The sequence below is a fragment of the Nomascus leucogenys genome, chromosome 18 (assembly GCF_006542625.1).
Source record: "Nomascus leucogenys isolate Asia chromosome 18, Asia_NLE_v1, whole genome shotgun sequence".
NCBI lineage: Eukaryota > Metazoa > Chordata > Mammalia > Primates > Hylobatidae > Nomascus > Nomascus leucogenys.
In genome coordinates this window covers 92787256-92794061 of record NC_044398.1, presented here as the reverse complement: position 1 = coordinate 92794061, position 6806 = coordinate 92787256, and the positions used below count along the sequence as shown (strand labels likewise).

The window sequence follows — 6806 nt, the reverse complement described above, 5'->3', positions numbered from 1 at the left end:
CACACTATCTCTCTTAGCAACCCTATAATTATTTTCAAAATCATGTTCTAGAACAACAAAAAGTGTGCAAAGATTAGGATTGTTTTACATTTTTGCTAATTTACTTAATGTCTGACTTAATACAGTAAGACTCTCTCTCTCTTTTTCTCTCTTTTTTTTTGAGATGGAGTCTCACTCTGTTGCCCATGCTGGGGTGCAATAGTGCAATCTCGGCTTACCACAAACTCCCCCTCCCAGGTTCAGTCGATTCTCCTGCTTCAGCCTCCTGAGTAGCTGGGATTACAGGCACGCGCCACCATGCCCAGCTAATTTTTGTATTTTTAGTAGAGATGGGGTTTCACTATCTTGGCCAGGCTGGTCTAGAACTACTGACCTCATGATCCGCCTGCCTCGGCCTCCCACAGTGCTGGGATTACAGATGTGAGCCACTGCGCTTGGCGTTTCTCTCTTTTCTAAGACAGTCTCTTGCTCTATCATCCAGGGTGGAATGCAGTGACACTATCACAGCTCACTGCAGTCCCTAACTCCTGAGCTTAAGCGATCCTCCCGTCCTCTCAGCCTCCCGTGTAGCTGGAACGATGCAGCTAACTTTTTATTTTTACTTCTCTAGAAAAGTGGGGGTCTCACTTTGTTGCCCAGGTTGGTAGTTAGATTCTCATGTCTGCTTCTGTATTCAATCTGTAGCAATATCACACGTCAATTTTCCAGAGGCTTCTAGAAAATTCCATTGACTCTCCTGACTCAGAGAATGAAAAAATCAAAAACATCTTTATATTATTATAAAAATAGTATAATTATAAAAATAGGATTGGCATTAAAGATTACTCCTAGATCCCTGGATCATATCTGGGGAACTGGCTGGTTGGAGTATGTTATTCCGTTGATGACCTAACCTAGATTGTCCGGACTCGCCTCATTTTTCTCCTAACTGGAAGTGACAAGGTAGGCAGCTCTAGCCTCATGACAAGCGTGGTGGCTCACGCCTATAATCCCAGCACTTTGGGAGGCCCAGGCAGGTGGATTATCTGAGGTCGGGAGTTCATGACCAGCCTGACCAACATTGAGAAACCCCATCTCTACTAAAAATAAAAAAAAAACTTAGCCAGGCATGGTGGCGCATGCCTATAATCCCAGCTACTTGGAGGGGGCGCTGAGGTAGGAGAAACGCTTGAACCCGGGAGGTGGAGGTTGCGGTGAGCCGAGATCGCGCCACTGCACTGCAGCCTAGGCAACAAGAGCGAAACTCGGTCAAATAAATAAATTAAAAAGAGGGCATTAGGGATCTAATCCACTGTTGTATTTCCTGTACTTTCTACACAGTGGGCATTCAGTGACCACCTGTTGAGTGAGTTCATGGCATCCAAGTGCACAGCCACCTAAGGCATCGGGCCTCCTGAAATCACAAGCAGCCAAGGCTGGCAGGTAGGTTCCTGGGACAATTTAGCAAACTCAAGGCTATGGTGCGGGTGGGCGCAGTGGCTCATGCCTGTAATCCCAACATTTTGGGAGGCAGAGGAGTGGATCACCTGAGGTCAGGAGTTCAAGACCAGCCTGGCCAACATAGTGAAAACCCATGTCTATTAAAAGTACAAAAATTAGCCGGGCATGGTGGTGCACACCTGCAGTCCCAGCTACTTGGGAGGCTAAGGCAGGAGAATTGCTTGAACCTGGGAGATGGGAAATGGGGGTTGCAGTGAGCTGAGATCACCCTGCTGAACTCCAGCCTGGGCGACAAGAGTGAAACGCAGTCTCAAAAAAAAAAAAAGACTATGGTGCTAGGACCAATCTCCTGGGTCGCAAAATTTAAGGAGTCATCAAAAAAAGTAAATAAGATAAATATTTTCAAACATATTAAAAAATTCAAATCGGAAACTACTGATCGGGGTGAGGAGTTGTTTTTGTAAATAAGGTCTTATTCCTATTAAGTTTCGAAAGTCTAAATCTTCACACGAGTCGCTCAAAAAAAAGGCCCTGCTCAGAAGCCTCCATCTGCGCTATGGCGGGGAAGCCCCGGTGGCTGACCGGAAGAAGCGCCCACGGAGGCGAACCCCAGGCGCCCCTCAGCCTACTTCCATTTCCCCTCGCGACCCTTCGCCCCTCCCACTCTAGCTGGCTGTGCCTGATTGGCTGGGCTGCCGCAAAGTCGCGCTGCCATTGGTCCATAATCAGCTGGGGGTGGGCGTAGGGAGACCTACTTCAGCAGGTCCTGGCCGGACCACCATTGTTAACGGCTGCGGTTCGAAGTGGCCGTGGGGATAGCTGCGGCTGGCGCGGCGCGGCGCCGCTCTAGGTACGTTGGGGCCGGGCGAGTGTCCTGCAGAGCGGTGATTGGCGGGGTGGCGGCTCTGGTCGGTGGCCTCTCTGAGGGCCGGCCCCGGAGGCCTCGGAGCGCCGGGCCGACCGGACGTTTGCGGCGAGGCTGCCCTGACTGAAAAGCGCCCGCGGGGCCGTCTGACCGGGCCGGGAAGAGGCCCCTGAGGGGCGGACGGGCGTCTGCACCGTTTTCTCAGAGGGGTGCTGGTGAAGCGGGAGTGGTGTGCGGCCCCAGGTCCGGGCGGCACTGGGGTTGGGGATTGCGGAGGGAAGTGGTCCGTGTTTTTTGTCCTGAGGGGGTAAGTAAAAGCTCGCTCTTGTCCGGAATGCTTTTAGGAATTAACGGATAAATCTCCACCTCCACCAACTTTAGTGTCCCATTGCCACATTTTCTTGAGTCGTTTTAATCATCTAATGAAGCCAGGTGCCAGAAGGCAACTGGATCTCGCCAGGCGGCCTTGAAGTTTGTTTAAAAGTAGGGACTAGAGCATCAGGAAAAATACAAAATTCTGAGTAAAATGCTGAAATCCCGTACCTGTGAGCTTGCCGGTGTAGGGATGGTAGGATTTAAGGAAGACGATTTCCTTAAGGTAGAAGTTCGTTTTTATGAATATGTGTTTAAGAAAATTACGTCTTATCGCCCTTCTCTAACCAATTTTCTCCAAGTTTGGCAAGCAAGTTTGAGAGAGGACGCAGTAATTATTTTTGCTTTATTTCTATTAAAACCTTATTGCCCTTGAGACGGACTTCTACCTTTCCACGTTTCTGTGTTGAAAATGAAGTTTCTAACCACGTGTTGCTTCCTTTAGGACACAATGGCTTTTTCTGCTCTGAAGACTTGTATGTGGTTAATATGTATAGAAGAAGAGGACAGTTGTACTCAATAGTCCACATTAGAAAAATTATGTCATATTCACTTAAATTGTTATTCTAGATTGCGACTTAATACTGTTTTTATTATGGTTTTGTCATATTTATTGTAGCCAGTAAATGACCTGCGACATAACTATTTGCAAAACAAATGGGGAAGACCAAGATAAAGATAAGTTATATCACAGGAAAGCAATTGAAAATGCAAAAATGAAGCATCTGAATGAAGGACTAATAACACTGAATTCAGCTTTTGTGAAGTATGCCTTTCTTCTTAGCTTGTTTATTCTGCAATACGTTTGTAGAAGTGTTGACTCCGATCTTAATCAAATTTACTTCACTCTCAGTCTTATCTGCAGATATGTACAGACCACATCCTAAGATTGACTCCTGCCTCAAGAGAAATACATGAGCCAGTGCCTTATTGGAAATGATTTGCGTGTTTTAAGAACTGGTGTATATAGGTACATCTTGAATGTTCTGCTTTCCTTGCCTTATGCCTGTACTTCACCTCAGCCTTCACTTCCATTGTGTTTCCTTGCTACTTGATATCTTGAAATCTGGTACGAAACTATTGCATGATCCCTGCACCTTTGCTTCTGCATATATCATAGCTCTCTTGAGTGTGCACAATCTGTTTGATTTGATGTAATCAAAGTTTAAATAATATATTGGATAGTTAAAAATAAAATACAACTTTAAATGCGCAAGAGTATTAGTTCTCATTGTTGAGCGAGATAATACAAAATACCAAAAAATCGTATTCTCTCATTCTATGTCATAGTCTATTTATTTTACTTCTCCCCCCCCCACACACACACTGCGGTGACTTATCTATCTCATTTATTTTATTTTATTTTATTTTATTTATTTATTTTTTGAGGCAGAGTTTCGCTCTTTGGCTCAGGCTGGAGTGAAGTGGCGCGATCTCGGCTCACTACAACCTCCGCCCTCCGGGTTCAAGTGATTCTCCTGCCTCAGCCTTGCAAGTAGCTGGGATTATAGGCGCCCGACTAGTTTTTGTATTTTTAGTGGAGATGGGGTTTCACCGTGTTGGCCAGGCTGGTCTCGAATTCCTGACCTCAGGTGATCCACCTGCCTCTGCCTCCCAAAGTGCTAGGCTGACCGGCCTATCTCATATTATTATATCATTTAGATAATTTTTCTGCATTACAGTAGACTAGGATAGTTTTTTATCTTCATTTTTACCAATGATGGGACAGATTGGAGTCAGCCGGTATCTAGAGAGAAATAACCATGACTTTTTGGAGGAGAGGGAGATAATATATTGGATTTTTTTGAACTTCTGATTAAGCTATGAAATGTTTAGAGAGGTGTTACTGAAGTTAGCCATGAATTATTTAGAGGCATTGTTGTATGTGTCTACTAAATGTGGTGGTAATTTCCATTAGTATACCTCTGAGGCTGTAGTGTGTACAGTATGCTGATGTGAAATAGCTTATCAGATAGCCATGGCAAAAGTTGCCGAGGCCTTTTTAGTACTCTTTATTAAGGAGACAGTGACTTTGGGAGGTTTTTCAGTACTTGTTATTAAGAAGAGAATAACTTTGGGTGGCTTTCCAGAGGTTTGTTTTTTGAGTGAATATTCATTAAACAGCATTAAAACTGCTGTAAGAAAAGCATGTCACTGAAGATACAAAAAATATTTGTAGGCCGGGCACGGTGGCTCACACGGTAATCCCAGCACTTTGGGAGGCCGAGGCAGGTGGATCACGAGGTCAGGAGATCAAGACCATCCTGGCTAACATGGTGAAACCCCGTCTCCACTAAAAAGTACAAAAAAATAAGCCGGGCGTGGTGGCAGGGCGCTTGTAGTCCCAGCTACTCGGGAGGCTGAGGCAGGTGAAAGGCGTGAAGCTGGGAGGCGGAGCTTGCTGTGAGCCAAGATCGCGCCAATGCACTCCAGCCTGGGCGACAGAGCGAGACTCCGTCTCAAAAAAAAAAAAAAATTGTAGTGGGAAATTTAGATAAAGAAGTAGTAGTTCTCTCGGGGCTGTTTTTTGGAGGAGGTGATCTTTAAGCTTGATCTTGAAAGAGCATAGACTAGGAGGAAAGGTTGATAATATGACAGTTGTGGTCAATTTGGAAAGTGAAGGTTAGGTTTATAAGAAGGTTCAGTTGATATCTCCAGGAAAAGACAAACTACCGTGAAAGAAAGATATTGTAGTCATGGTAGTCTGTCTGGCTATATAGAGAATATTTATAACAACTTAAATACTGATTTAAGTGAAAATACGACGAGCTGTAAGAGACGTGTGAGCTACAGAACCGGATCTATGAATGACAGGAGGGCAGACCACAGTGCTTTTCACATCCTCCCCTCCTTCCCATGGGCATAAGACCTGGCTATAGGAAATCTAGCTAATTACAAGAACGCTTTATAATTTGGAGGGAAACTTGGAACTGTGAGTGCTCCCCGTCCAGTGTTACCATCCCCTACCATCCAATTAAAATGTTTCCTCCCCACCTCCAAAAAAATACATATGTGAGATAAATCTTCATCTGCAATTACAGGAAGTCGACATGGCTAAAATTTGTAACTCAAGAAATAGTATGAAAATATTTTAAAATACTGAGATTTTAAAAACAAGTCGTTAAAGTGATTGCCATTAGATATTCGGGAGTGCTGGCAAGCAACTGCTTTATTTCATAATGAGCATTTTATACTATTACATTGATAAAACTTGAAAAAAGTAATGTCAGAATTCTATTAGCATTCAGGTGATGCGGATGCTGCTGGTCTATGAACCACACTTGGCATTACTTCATGCTCGTTATGAGATTAACTGCCACCTGGCCTGAGTTTTGTCTTTTTGTTAACCACTATATAACTGTTAAAGCGCCCAGTCGCTTCATAATAACTTACCTGTTTTGTGTTTGTGATAGATTTCTTTGAGTCTTAAGACCCTCCGTTCAAATATTGGCTGAAGTATCTGACTTTGAACAAGTTTAGTTAAATGGGATTTTTTCTAAATTTTTACTTTTTAAAAAGAGTAACAGTAAAAATTCAGTTCAGTAGGGTTTTTTTTAATTTAATGAGAATTGCTCTTATTAAATTGTTTATAATGTACTAATATACTACCTTGGAGAACATCATTGGAGAACAGAGATGTTTTATAATGGAGAAACCCAATGAAGCAGGAAAAAACCAAACTAAATCAGCATGCACCCATAGCTTCGAACTATAAAGGGAAAAAAGATTAAGCTAACTTTTAACCACAAAGATATAGGAAATGTGCTATTGCTTGGAAAGTAACATACTTCTGAATAATCTGCAGGTTAAGAAATTACAATGCATCTTAGAAAATATTGGATAAACACCAAATTGTAAGGTAGAGTTTTTGAAAACTTGTGGGCTCAACTAAAGTAGGGCTTAGAGGAAAATTTACAGCTTTAAGTGAGAAATTAGAAAAAAAGGTAATAGGCTGGGCGTGCTGACTCGTGCCTGTAATCCCACCACTTTGTGAGGCCGAGATAGAGGATAACTTGAGGTCAGGAGTTTGAGACCCACCTGGGTAGCATTACAGGACGCTGTCTCTACAAAAAAATGTTTTGTAAAATTAGCCAGCCATGGAGGGATACACTTGTAGTCCTAGCTACTT

At 43.4% G+C, this 6806-nt stretch overlaps 1 long non-coding RNA gene across 1 annotated transcript; it reads left to right on the top strand.

Moving 5' to 3' along the window:
- The first annotated feature begins 2210 nt into the window (after window positions 1-2210).
- Window positions 2211-3893, top strand: LOC115831237. Its single transcript, XR_004026764.1, has 3 exons — window positions 2211-2290; window positions 3297-3443; window positions 3531-3893. It is a non-coding gene; the product is annotated as an uncharacterized LOC115831237 (long non-coding RNA).
- Window positions 3894-6806: the final 2913 nt, after the last annotated feature.